The sequence below is a fragment of the Arachis hypogaea genome, chromosome 4 (assembly GCF_003086295.3).
Source record: "Arachis hypogaea cultivar Tifrunner chromosome 4, arahy.Tifrunner.gnm2.J5K5, whole genome shotgun sequence".
NCBI lineage: Eukaryota > Viridiplantae > Streptophyta > Magnoliopsida > Fabales > Fabaceae > Arachis > Arachis hypogaea.
The window spans coordinates 39270697-39285800 of record NC_092039.1 but is presented as its reverse complement, the minus strand read 5'-3'; the positions used below and the strand labels follow the sequence as shown (position 1 = coordinate 39285800).

The 15104-nt window shown below is 37.5% G+C and overlaps 1 non-coding gene across 1 annotated transcript; it reads right to left on the bottom strand.

Annotated features, from left to right (window-relative positions):
• Nucleotides 1-944: 944 nt before the first annotated feature.
• On the bottom strand, nucleotides 945-1048 carry LOC112798884 (small nucleolar RNA R71). The gene has a single exon (XR_003200481.1). It is a non-coding gene; the product is annotated as a small nucleolar RNA R71 (small nucleolar RNA).
• Nucleotides 1049-15104: the final 14056 nt, after the last annotated feature.

Here is a 15104-nt window from a genome sequence, read left to right as displayed (position 1 = left end):
TGGTCACAAGACCGAATGATCAAAGACTCTTAATAAACTAGTAAAAAGTTCTATTTATACTAAACTAGCTACTAGGGTTTACATAAGTAAGTAATTGATGCATAAATCCACTTCTAGGGCCCACTTGGTGTATGTTTGGGCTGAGCTTGATCTATCCACGAGCTGAGGCTTCTTTTGGAGTTGAACGCCAAGTTGTAACGTGTTTCTGGCGTTTGACTCCAGACAGCAACATGGAGCTGACATTGAGCGCCAGTTTACGTCATCTAATAACGAATAAAGTATGGTCTATTATATATTGCTGGAAATCTCTGGATGTTTACTTTCCAACGCCGTTGAGAGCGCACCATTTGGAGTTCTGTAGCTCCAGAAAATTCATTTTGAGTGCAGGGAGGTCAGATTCCAACAGCATCAGCAGTCCTTTGTCAGCCTCCTATCAGAGTTTGCTCAGGTCCCTCAATTTCAGCCAGAAATTACCTGAAATCACAGAAAAACACACAAACTCATAGTAAAGTCCAGAAATGTGAATTTAGCATAAAAACTAATGAAAATATCCCTAAAAGTAACTGGATCATACTAAAAACTACCTAAAAACAATGCCAAAAAGCGTATAAATTATCCGCTCATCAGTCACTCTACACCATTATAAATACACTGGAGCACTCAGGTATAACTCATACTCTGATTCTACAAAAACCTGCCTAAAGCACGTGCTAAGTTAAGCATCGGAGTCCATTGCAGGTACCACCACCCTCCGGTGACGAAGGATCAGTAGCTCCACCAAGTTCAACAAGTCGGACACGACAGCTCGAGCCACCACCACAGAGCTCGAGAAAGATCGACCTACCATTTCAGGTAACCCCCGAAACACTAAGGAAAGCCTAAACTCTTGGGAAAAGCTAGTCAATTCTTTCTTCGCCAAGTTCTTTCCACCCCAAAAGATGAGCAAGCTCAGGGTGGAAGTTCGAACTTTCAGACAAAAAGAGGGTGAATCCCTTTATGAAGCTTGGGAAGGATACAAGCAACTGATAAAGAGGTGTCCTCCTGACATATTCTCAGAATAGGAATTTTCTATGATGGCCTATCTGAGATATCCAAGATGTCCTTGGATCATTCTGCTGGTGGATCACTCCATTTGAAGAAAATGCCTGAAGAGGCTCAGGAACTTATTGAAATGGTTTCAAACAACCAATTCATGTACAGTTCTGAGAGGAACCCTGTGAACAATGGGGTAGCTCAGAAGAAAGGAGTCCTGGAAGTTGAAACTCTGAATGCCATATTGGCTCAAAATAAGATATTAACTCAACAAGTCAATATGATCTCTCAGTACTTGATTGGAGTGCAAGGTACAACTAGCAACACTCATGACACCTCCTATGATGGAGATGACTATGATCTAGATCAACCCATAATGGAAGAGGTGAATTATATGGGAGAATCCTATGGAAACACCTATAACTCCTCATGGAAAAATCATCCTAACCTTTCATGGAAAGATCAACAGAAGCCTCAACAATGCTTCAACAATAATCAAGGTGGAAGAACCCATAATAGGTTTAACAATAAGCCACCATTCCCATCTTCTCAGCACCAGATGGAGACTTCTAAACAGAGCATTTCTGACTTTGCAACCATAGTCTCTGAACTTTCTAAGACCACTCACAGTTTCATAACAGAAACTAGGTCCTCCATTAGAAATATGGAGGTACAAGTTGGTTAACTGAGCAAGAGAATCCCTGAGACCCCTCCTAACACTCAGCCCAGTAACACTGAGGTGAACCTAAGAGAAGAGTGCAAGGCCATCACTGTAGAGGTGGAGGCCAAATCTGAAGAGGATGCAATGGAATTGAACACCAATAAGGAAGACCTTACTGGGAGTTCAGCGCCCAAGGAGGCACCATCATTGGCATTGAACGCCAGTAAGGAGCCCTTTACTGGGCCTTCAATGCCCAAGGCAGCACAACCACTGGCATTGAACTCCAGTAAAGGTATGCATGATGGGCGTTCAACACCCAAAGACACACAAGTCCTAGCGTTGAACGCCACAATAGGGATAGTTGGCAACCCTAAGCCCACTGAGAACTTCCCTATTAAAGAACTGATAGAACCAAAGGTTTATGAGGATCCCATTGAAGTTCCCTTGAATGCTTGGTTGAAGATCATAGAATCTACAAAGTACTCTTCCTCTGATGAAGAAGATGAAACTAGGAAAGAGCAAGTTGCTCGGTACCTAGGATTTCTGATGAAGCTGAATGCCAAGTTTTTTGGCACATAGACCTTGGAGGAAGAACCTCCAGTGCTCACCATGGAACTCAATGCCTTGGTTCAGCAGAAACTACCTCAGAAGCTGCTAGATCCTGGACACTTCTTGATTCCCTGCACCTACCATAGGCACCATTACCTTTGATAAGGCTCTGTGTGACCTAAGGTCAAGCATAAACTTTATAGCACTCTCTATAATGGAGAAGTTGGAAATCTTTGAGGTACAAGCTATAAGAATCTCACTAGAGATGGCAGACAGGTCAATGAAAAAGGCTTATGGTCGTGTAGAGCTGATTCTACAGTTATGAGAGGACCACATCTTATTCAATATGCCTAACCCTAACTCTCCCTCAGACAATAGAGAAATAGTTGTGCAACACTTAGCGTTCTAACCCTCTCTCTCAGTGCAAAGTTATACAGAGCCCCCAGACACCAATTCTAAGTTTGGTGTCAGACAGCCATTATCAAGCACTGAGAACAAAGGTATTAAGAAGAAAGTATCCAAAGGCTAGGGTGATAAGAAAATCCCCACTGAAGGCCTCTCACCTGGCATGAGAGTCATCTTCACTGACAATTCAATAATTTCACACACTGTGAACAGGATCCTGTCTCTGAAACATGTAGAACTTATCCATGAGAGCACAGGCAATGGTCAAAATTCTGAGCCCTTATCCATCTCCGTAAGGAGCTAACTGTCAAGCTAGTGACGTTAAAAAAGTGCTTGTTGGGAGGCAACCCAACAATAATTAATGTTTTCTTGTCATTTTTTAAGTTTAATTAAGTTATTTCAGTTTAATTTTCATATTTGTTTAAGTTTATGATCATGTGTAGTAATTAGAACAAAAACAAAAACATCAGAGCTGGAAACAGAACACCCTGGAGAAGAGACCTTGCTAGCGTTGAACTCCAGCCAAGGAGCACATTATTGGCATTGAACGCCAGTCAGGGGGCAGAACCTGGGCGTTCAACGTGCCCAACAAAGGCACAGACCTGGCATTGAACGCCAGGGAGGATGTCCCTCAAGGGTGTTCAACGTCCAATGAGAGGCACATAGCTGGCGTTTAACGCCAGCCAAGAGCAAGAGCTGGGCGTTTAACGCCCACAAGGGGGCAGGGAACTTGAACTCCCTAGCCTTTCAGGATCAGTGGGTCCCACAGAATTTTCACCTACCCCGCCTTCTTTTCACTCTTCCCCATACACTCTTCCCAATAAATCCTAACCCAATCACATCCATATCACTTCCCAAAACCATCATAACTCCCACCAACCCCCACCTACTTCAAATTCAAAATTTTCCACCCAATTCCCACCCATTCATTCGAACCCAACCTATCCCACTCCTATAAATACCCCATCTTTCTAACCTTCATACACCCTTTATACACTAAAGCCCTTTTTGGCCGAATCCACTATCCCTCTCCGTCTCCTCTATTCTCTTCTTCTTCTACTCTTTTCTTCACATTTTGCTCGAGGACGAGCAAAGTTTTTAAGTTTGGTGTTGGAAAATCCTTGCTTTTTTTTTTCCATTCACACTTATGGCACCCAAAGTCAGAGAATCCTCTAGAAAGATGAAAGGGAAAGTAGTTGCTTCTACCTCCGAATCTTGGAAGATGGAGAGATTCATTACCAAAGCTCATCAAGACCACTTCTATGAAGTAGTGGCAAAGAAAAGGGCAATTCTTGAAGACCCCTTTAGGCTAAAAAAGAATGAGTACCCGGAGATCCGAAGAGAAATCCGGAGGAGAAATTGGGAAGTCCTAACCAATCCGATTCTGGAAGTTGGAATCTTGTTGGTGCTAGAGTTCTTTGCTAATTCCTGGGTTACTAAAAATCATGACACTAGTGTGAACCCACATCCAAAAAATTGGAGCACCATAGTCCGAGGGCGACCCTTGGATTTCAACCCAGAGAGTGTAAGGTTGGCGCTTTATTTGCCAATGATGCAAAGAGATCCACACCCTTATACTAGGAGAGTCAATATTGACCAGAAGCTGGACCAAATCCTTTCAAACATTTGTGTGGAAGGAGCTTAGTGGAAGAGGGATGCTCAAGGCAAGCTTATCCAACTGAGAAGGCTTGACCTCAAGCCTGTAGCTAGAGGATGGTTGGAATTTATCCAACGCTCTATCATCCATACTAACAATCGGTTAGAAGTGACCATTGACAGAGCCATCATGATTCATTGCATCATGATTAGAAGTGAGGTTGAGGTACATGAGGTAATACCTCAAGAGTTGTACAAGAAAGCTGAAAAGCCTTCCCCCTTAGCAAGGTTAGCATTCCTCCACTTTATCTGTCATCTATGCAGTTCAACTGGAATTATTATAGAAGAAGACATTCCTATTGAGGAGGACAAGCCCATCATCAAGAAGAGGATGGAGCAAACTAGAGAGCTAGCACATGGACCACAGCAAGAGCATGTGGAACTACCTCAACAAGAAATCCTTGAGGTGCCTCAAGGGATGCATTTTCCTCCCAAAGGCTATTGAGACCAATTGCACACTTCACTAGGATCAACTAAGGATGGGGCATTATGAGCATTCCACCATCCTCCATGACATAAGAGAAGATCAAAGAGCCATCAGGGAAGAACAAAGAGTTCTGAGGGAAGAACAACAGAGGCAGGGGCGTGACATAGAGGAAACCAAGCACTCCATTGGATCCTCCAGAAGGAGTAGTAGCCGCCATTACTAAGGTGGATTTGTTTCCTTTATTCTCCTGTTGCCTATGTTAATTTTTTCTGTTTTCCATGTATTTTGTTTTATTGTCTGTTTCTAGTGCATGATCATCTATCCTTATGTCTTAAAGTTATGAAATATTCCATGCATCTATCATCTTGCTTAAAATAAAATTTTAATTGAAAAAGAAAAGTAAAATGCACAAGTTTCGAGTTTTATATTAGGAATAGTCCAATTATGTGATGTGGTGGCATTGCTCTTGTTTTCTGAATGTATGAATAAACAGTTCATATTTGATGTTGGAGTTAAAGAATGTTGGCTCTTGAAAGAATGAGGATAAAAGTGAAGTATTATTGGTGATCTGAAAAATCCAAAAATTGATTCTTGGAGCAAGAAAAAGCAGCAAAAAGCAATAAAAAAAGAAAATAATATGCAAAAAAAGAAATAAAAAGAAGAAAAAGCCAATAGCTCTTTAAACCAAAAGGTAAGAGCAAAAAGCCAATAGCTCTTTAAACCCAAAGGAAAGAGCAGGGATCCAAGACTTTGAGCACCAATGGTTAGAAGGGCCTAAAAGAAATATCGTAGCCTAGGCAGTTCAAATGAGCTGCTTCCCTAGCTATATGCTTGTGGTGTGAAGGTGTCAAGTGAAAAGCTTGAGACTGAGCAGTTAAAGTCGTAGTCCAAATAAAAGAGTGTGCTTAAGAACTCTGGACACCATTGGTTGGGGATTCTAGCAAAGCTGAATCACAATCCTAAGGGGTTCACCCAGTTAAGTGTCTGTGGCATTTATGTATCTGGTGGTAATATTGGAAAACAAAGAGCTTAGGGTCACAGCCAAGACTCTAAAGAAGCTGTGTTCAAGAATAAAAAAGAACTTAACTAAGAGAATCAATAGTATCATCTGGATTCTAAGTTCCCAGAGATGCCAACTATTCTAAGCTTCAATGGAAACTGAGATGCCAGAACTATTCAGAAGCAAAAAGCTACTAGTCCTGCTCATCTAATAGAAATTGAGCTTCATTGAGAACTCTAAAATTTATTGCATCCTTCTATTTCTTTTTATCCTACTGTGTTTTTGGTTGCTTGCGGACAAGCAACAGTTTAAGTTTGGTGTTCTGATTAGCAGATATTTTATACGCTTTTTGACATCATTTTCATATAGTTTTCATTATGTTTTGTTTAAGTTTTATTATGTTTTCATAGGTTTTAGTGCAAAATTCACATTTTTGGATTCTACTTTGAGTTTGTGTATTTTATGGTGATTTCAGGTATTTTCTGGCTGAAATTGAGGAGCTTGAGCAAGAATCTTATTCAGAAGCAGAGAAAGGACTGTAGATGCTGTCAGGATCTGACCTCTGTGCACTCGAAGGAGCTTTTCTAGAGCTACAGAGGTTAAAATGGTGCGATCTCAATGGCCATGGAAAGCTAACATTCAGGGCTTTCCAGAAATATATAATAGTTCATACTTTGCTTTGGAAATGAAGGCCCAAAACTGGCGTTCAACGCCAGCCACTAGCCCAATTCCTGGCGTCTAGTGCCCAGAATGGAGTCCCTAGCCAGCGTTCAACGCCCCTAATGGGTACTAGCTCAAGGGAAACACTTAAGCTCAGCCCAAACACTCACCAAGTGGGCTGATGACATGTCATCATGTCATGTTTTTCTATGCTTTTTCATACAAGAAATTGATGATTTGTGCTTAAATATTGAATGCTTTTGTACTTAATTGGTATATTTCTTTGATCTTTTGATTTTATAAATTTTGTAGGAAATAAGAAGAAAAAGAAGCAAAAAAGCACAAAATAAGCTAAAAAGAAAAAAAGAGAAATTTTGAGCACATTTTGGAATTGAGGCACACTTTGGAGTCTTAGGACACGCTTTTAAAAGCGTGGCCCATAACCATGGAGCCTTGGCATTAGCATCATGAATTATCATGCATGCATGCATTTAATTATTAATGACCGAACCAATGAAAGAATGCATGCATGAAACATTTAATTACTAATGCTAATTGAAAATGAATGCATGCATGAAAATTATTAAAGCCAATGAATTAAATGAATGAATGCTTTAACGTTAATGCATAGCATTATTAAGTAAAGCCATACATTTCTAATGCAATTGGCTTTATTAGTTAAAATACAATGAATGCATGCATGAAGCATTAAATTTTTAATGCCAAGTGAGAATGAATGCTACGGCATTATTAGTTAAACCAATGAAAGCATGTAATATTAGCAATGCTATCATTGGCTTATGAATTCATTAAAGCAAAGAACGCTAGCATTCATTAAAGCAAAGAACGCTAGCATTCATTAAAGCAAAGAACAAGCACCGAGCACTACGTTCTCTACTCCAACTGAGCGCTACAACACAAGGAGGCATTGGTGCTCAATGAAGAGAGCGCTACGTTAACTCTTTCAACGTTTTGGTGGCCCATGAAGAGAAAAGCAAACCTTGCACAAGGCAGCAAAGTAGCGCTACGTCGAAAATTTCCAACTGAGCGCTGAGGAAATTGCAAGCATACAAGGAAACCCACAAAGTGAAGTAGCCAAGGCTCGAAGAGGGAAACCAAGGCAACAAAGGAGCGCTACGTTGCATCACTTAACTGAGCGCTATACACCAAGAGGGCTAGGCTCGAAAGGTACACAAGGCATGTGGAGCACTACGTTCACAATCCTAACTGATGAAGCATTCCCCAACCCATTTTTAAACAAATGCCTCCTGACCCATGCAAGGAAATACTATCCGGATCCACTTTTCTTCAAATCCAAAGCAAGCAAAGCCCATGGACATCACTCAAAAGCACAAAAAACAATTAGATTAGGAATTTCATTTTAATTGTAATTTATTTTCAATTTTATTTTCATTTTTCATTTTGTAAAATACCTATAAAAATGCATCAATTTCATTTCATTAGAGAGGCTGGCTCTGCTAGAGAGCATTAGGAGTAGGATTAGAGTAGGAAACTCTCTTTGATACACTTTTATCTTTCTGCATTTTTTTCATTTCAAGTATTGAATTCAATTTGGCTGATGCAAATTTCAATTTCCTTCTCTGCTACAACTTTCTTTTCTGCTACAATTTTCTTTTCTACAATTCCACTTTCTGCAACTTTACATTTGAAGTTTGTTGTGATCTGAATTTAATTTTTCTGCAATTGTTCTGAGCTTTGATTTACTGCTTTTATTTAATTTTTCAGCATCCAGCCCCCTTTACATTTACTGCACTTTACCTTTCTTGTCATTTAAGCTTTTGAAATCTACTTTTCTTGCTCTTTAAATTTTCTGCTCATGTACATTCTGCTACTTGAATTTCACTCAATTCACCAATGTTAGCTTGACTAAATTAATCACCTCACTAAAGTTGCTTGATCCATCAATCCCTGTGGGATCGACCTCGCTCTTGTGAGTTATTACTACTTGATGCGACCCGGTACACTTGCCGGTGAGTTTGTGTGGAAATCTAATTTCGACCCATCATGGGCCCCAGAAGTGAATTTTCGCACTACAAGACTAGTTTATCTTATTTCTATAATTCCTATTTAGCAGATTAGTATATATATACAAGAGTTCACCCTTGTTAGGGGACTCTTGCCCACTCTTACTTTTCCCATTGTATTTTCGAACAGCATGAGTCACTAACCTCCTAAGGTTAAGGTTAGGAGCTCTGCTAAGTTTCATGGATCAATAATATTATTGCTTTCATTCAATATGTCTGATTCTATTCTCTTATGCAACATCGTTCTTCATCTTATGAATTGAGAATAACCCGTGACAATCATCCATGTTCTACATGGGTTCCGTACGATTCCTGACCCGAATAGGGTTGAACTAAAGCTAGAGATTGCATTGCGGATTCCAATAGAGCATCTGAGCAACTTTGTATATGTGACATATAATCTCGTTGACTATGGGTGCGTGAAATTTCTGTGGCGTTAAGGCTAGAGTCAGAAAAGTAGCACTTTCTGATCCGGAAGATCTGCCTTGTTTGTGGCACCTTGAGTAGGATCGTGTAGGGGAGTGGATTGCTTAGAGCTTCATCTTCTACTACAGTGAGAAACCTAAAGGTGGCTTGATGAGAGGACATGAGTCATCTCAACGTGGTGGATTGCTGCAGTAGAGGAGGTTAACCTGATGAGACGACATGAGTTAATCACCTACGGCTGCCATTGAAGGAATCAAAAGGTTATTGAAGAAAACAATAAGAAAAGTTAATCAGGAAAGACAAAGCATCTCCGAGGCCTCAACCATTCTATCACCATTGAATTCCCATCTATCTAGTAACTTTTATTTATTTAATTCATTTTATATGCTTTTCGTGACAAACTATAATTTCTATCCGCCTAACTAAAATCTGCAAGGTATCTACTGCTTGCTCAAACCAACAATCTCCGTAGAATCGAGCCTGACTCATCTCAAGTACTACTTAGACGACCCGGTATACTTGCCGGTCTATCTGCACAAATTCATCGGAGCCAATTTTGTGCACCAAGAAGTCTGAAAAGGAATAAAAAGAAAATCATAAGCGAAAACACACACGTATCAAAAAAGCAGCGCGTCCGAAAAAGCGGAATAAAATAAACAAAATAAAACTTAAAGAAAGAATAGAGTAAAGACAGAATATATATAAATATATATGATAGCCACTAGTCATGATCAGTGAAGTTTAGGTCGGTTAAGGTTACAGAAATAAAAACAGTTGATAGCAATTCATATCTCTCCCAAACATACAACATAGCCTCTAATGGCAACTTACCAAATATTAATATATACATACACATCTTTAATGTTTTCCAAAAATAAAGAGAGGGAGAGAAACCTAAACAAAATGAAATACAGAACTTAAGATAATTTTGTCGTCTTCTAAATGAACTCCAGTTCACCACGGAGCACCAGGACCTGAATCTAAAAATAGTGGATATATACGAAATGAAAATCCCAACCCATGGATTCTCAGTACGGTAAAAGTGCCAAATAGATACAATATAAGGTAACAGAAAATACACCAAACAATCTTAAGCACCATACATTAGTCTTTCCATTCCTAGGTTCTCACATGTGAATAATAATTTGTATTAAATGCCAAACTATCTTCCACATCATCACTTAGTTCAGTACTTTATTAAAATATATTAGTAAACTCATATATAGGCTCATTTTATTTATATGGAAGCTCTATGTGTGTTGTACCTCGTTATGGATACTGGGGGTGCTAGACATGAAAGTGGGGCAGCTTTTTCTGAACTATGGGGGTGAAGAAATCAGACCGTCTGATTTTTTTGTTTAAAAAATTAGGTTAACTAATCGGACGGTCCGATATGTGTGGGAGAGAAATTTTGAATTTTGGTGAATCTAATCGGACCGTCCCATTTCAATATAAGTTTAATTTTTTTATTTCGGGAAGATCAAATCAGACTGTCCGATTTGATTATTATATGTTATTTTAATATGTCAATACAAATCAGTTGGTCCGATTTGTTATATATATATATATATATATATATATATATATATATATATATATATATATATATATAAGTGTATGTAAGTCGTATACGAGTTTGCATATCTCCTCTCCTTCTTCTTCCCTCATTTCTTGAACCCAGATCTATCTCTATCATTTTGTATAAGTTTGAAAAAATTGAGAGTGAAATTCATGTTCATGTAAGTGAGAAAAATAGATGATAGAGTTCTATTAAAAGTATATTGTTCTGGTCAGATTTTGTTACAAATATCTAAAGGAGTGAAATTTATTTGTGAAAATCCGTTAGATATTGTTATTCCATTCACAATCTCATTCAAAAAATTAAAAGGTGTGATTTGTGAGAAGATAGATTCTAAAATGTCAAAGAAAATATCATGTATTTTATACAGTTATCCTATACAGTATTTGGTGGATTCGTTCAATTTTAAACTAAATATATAACCGATGAAGCGAGCATGCAAGAGATATTTTCAATGTACATTGAAAGTCATGCGCAGATGTCGTTCATTGAGTTGTATATTGAGTTCGAACAATCTGAAACTGACCGAAATATTGAACGGGAAGATTGCAATAGTGACAGTGAGGAAGAGTTTGAAAGCAATTACGAACTTGTTGGTCCAGACAGAGACGAAGATCAAGGTGACGACACTATGGAGGCAAATGTGACAGACGTGGCAAATGCACTGGCAAATGAACATCCATTTGAAAAGCCATCTTTCATGCGAGCTTTGGATTTGGAAGCCATCCATGCTTCGGAGTTTCCAGAATATATGAATGCAGGTACATGATTACTTATATTTATACGAAGGATTAGAATTTTGTAATAATTTATATTGATCGATGGACCAAATAGTTACGTGATATGTGGTAATATATTTAATTAGCATTTGTTTATGTGTTTTTTAATTAAATTTAATATAATAATCTTTGTAGTTAGTTATTGATTTAGTTGAATATTAATTAGTATTAATTAGCATTTAGTTAAATATTAATTAGTATTTATTTATGTGTTTATGTTTTTATTTAGTTATTAATTAGTATTAATTTCTTGATATGATTCATTTATAAGTTGTAAATGGATTTTACTTTTAATTTCACTTATTAAATATTTGTTTATTAAATATTTATAATATGACTGTCGTCGTGGTAGAAATTCCTATGGTGGCAGATGGTGAATTTTCCTTGGGAATGGAATTCAGTTCCAGGGAATGGAATTTCCCATCTAGACTCTGTTCTTGATGAGGAAATCCCTGAATGAAATCAAACTGTTGCCTAAACCTATTGGTTGCATGCTACTCAATGCATTCAAATGATACAAATGGCACCGTAGCACTCCACATAACTGAGTGCATGTAGATGTCTGCAGGAATTATGTCTGGCTCAATGCGATTAACACCATAGGCAACCCATACAACTTGCACACAATAAACGAAACAGATGATTACAAGGCAAATACTAATAAGACTAAATTTGAAACAAATACTTCTTTAATGAAAACACACCTGACCTTCCTGAAGATCATCCAATCACTTCCTAAAGTGAGCAAGAGTAAGATATTTATAGCATCAGTATCCACGCTCCCAGTTACGCCACTTAATATAATTTATTTCATTAACACAATTGGATTCTAAATATGAAGATACGATGTAAGTTGATAATGTTACCTATTTGCAAGCGGAAAACTACAAGGTTTCCTAGGAACCGGCGCAAAATATGGTAGACGGATCCAAACCCAAGTTAACAGAAGTGTTAGTGGACCATCAATTTCCTTGCAGTCAAAATAAGATCCTACATAACGCCTTGTACAGGTGTGTGGTGCAGAATTTAGGAATATGTACAACTGAACTAGCAAGTGCATCGGGTCATCCAAGTAATGCCTCAGGTAAGTGAGGGTCAATCCCACGAGGACTGAGGAACTAAGCAACAATGGTCAACTAATTGACTTAGTTAGGCGAATAGAAGAGTTGGTTTGGTCGGTTTTGAAATGCATTAAACAGTAAAACAAGAGTAAAGAAAGCAAATAATAAGTTTAATGTGAAAACAGTGAGAGGAAATAGTTAAGGTATCGGAGATGCTTACCTTTTCAGATTAAGTTTTCTTACCAACTATTTTAACAATGCAAGATTCATTTCATGGCAAACTGTAATTGACTAAACCCTAATGTCTTAGTGAACATGCAATTGACTAAACCCTAATGTCTTAGTGATTTAGTCTCCTCTAACCTTCATCAACCGCCACCGTCGTGGTCACTTAATTTCGATTAGAGGGTTATGTTCAAAACTAGTTTATGGCTACAAAAACCCTAATTACCCAAAGCTAACAGGATTATATGTCACATATCCTAATTAGTTCATGTAATTAGTAACTTAGGAGGAATTTACTTTCAAGTTGTTCAAGTGAGATAACTCTTTCAAGAATCACAAGAACGCATGTAAAAAAAGAGTCATACTTTCGTTCCACCCAAAAACATAGAATAAAGTACGAAAGTAATCCCTGAAACTGAATCAATACATTAATTAAAATAGAAAAGTAATAGTCTTAATCCATAGAAGATAAAGAGAGCTCATAGCCTTAACCAAAGAGGTTTAGTGGCTCATGACGTATAGAGAAAAACTAGGATTCTGAAAAGTGTGCGAAAAACCAAAAGGATTCGAATCCACTAAAAGGGAGAATTTTTTCCTTTTTATATCTAACCTAATTTGATGTGAAAATAAAATAAAATAAAATATTAAATCCTAAAACTCAAATATATTGTTTGTAATTGAAAATTACAAAAATAAAATATAAAAGTGGGTTTCAGACCAAAATGCCTGGCGTTAAACGCCAAAAGGGCAGATTGCTTTCTGTTTTGTGGGCTTGCTGGCGCTAAACGCTTGGCGTTCAGCGCCCAAAGGGAGGAAGTCTAGCTCCTTTCCTTTTTGCTCCAAATTCTACCACAGATGAAAACACTAAAACAACTCAAAGTAGCATCCAAAGAAGATTTTTGTACTAAAATATAATAAAACTTAATAATTACTAACTGAAAATGACTAGAAAACAAGTGGAAAAAGGGTACAAGATGCTCACACATCAGTGTGCTAGGCTTGTCGATCCCTAACTATATTGTCTGATACTGCCAAAATTACAAAGCAAAGGCAAAAATTTTCAGTGCACAGATGCCCCAAACTTGTCCCCAAACAAGGTTGTACGAAATAAAAACATAATGTGGCACTTCACATATCTCTGAATACTATTTTTGTCAATCAACTGTAAACGTTCTTTTAAATCCCAAAGCCACATCAATTTTATGAAACTTCCTCTACAGTCTGACTTTCTTGGTGCAACCCCAAATTGGTGCAAACACTCAGCCTCTAAGGCTTCAAAACTACTCATAGTCAATCCTGTCACTGGAAGACCATTTGTCGGAAGACCAAAAATAACAGCCACATCTTCCAGTGTCACAGCACACTCACCAACCAAAAGGTAAAATGTGTGTGTATTTGGGTGCCACCTTTCGATTAGAGCATTTACCAGTGCTTTCTGACATTGAACTATTCCAATCTGGAAAACATGATAAAAATCAATAAATCGTAAATGCTCCTCCACACTATGATTCTACCGATCCGGAGGCAGTAGGTGATTACATTGTTGGAATGAATAATTTTATTAACCCAGATAATCTATATTGAATCACCAAAAATATATCATAATGCGGAAGCGTACCTTTACTCATAAAAATCAGAAATTGATGGAAAGACTCAGTTTTGTGATTCTTTCGATTTTCCTCAACCAAAGCCTTCTTTATCCCTAGGCGGCTGGATTGCAACTCTTTTGATGGGGAAAGAGCAACAAAGGTGACTTTGGTATATTGGAGACCGAAACCCTGAAGGCACTATTTATATTCGAGAATGGCACCCATTAAACCCTAAAGCCTAAATAAAATAGTATATAAAGTCCAAAAGATAATATATCTAAAATCCAAAAGATAATTATCTAAACAACAAAAGATAATATCTGGTTTTTATTCTCATTTAATTCCAAATCAAAAGTAATTATGACTTATTCAATTTAATATTTATAACAATAAATGAGATCACCATTATATAAGTCGTCTAATTTGAAATAGCGTAATTTGTGATTATAATTAATATATGTATTGCCCACAAATAAATTCAAAAATTAAATAATTTCCTAACAATCTCTCACTTGGGCTATACATATATTCTTTCATAACATAATCACATCTTATAAACTTTATGTGCGCATCTAAATGATATTTCCTTTATTACTTTAACAATTTGGTCTGTCTCATATAATAGATATGGAATCATCGTAGCTTTTATCACATTAATGTCGTGACTAAACTACGACAATCACCATCCTAATATACCTAACGACATAGATCAAATTTGGATGAGTAATATGAAATTTACATGCCAAATGATCTCATGCATGTCTATTTCCAGCTGGTCCAACTTTAAAACCTTATTCAGATCAAACACAAAACAAATGTTGCAAAATGAACATTTCACATAACATAAGATAAACCATCAGCTTAATTCTGCAGAAAAATAATTCAATTATCTATCATAGGACATATAGCATAAAATAAACTCCCACTAAACTAAGGCATCACAAATATAGACACCCATCCGAGTAGTGTGCTCATGAAAGACTTTAAGGATCAATTCCTTAGTTAATGAG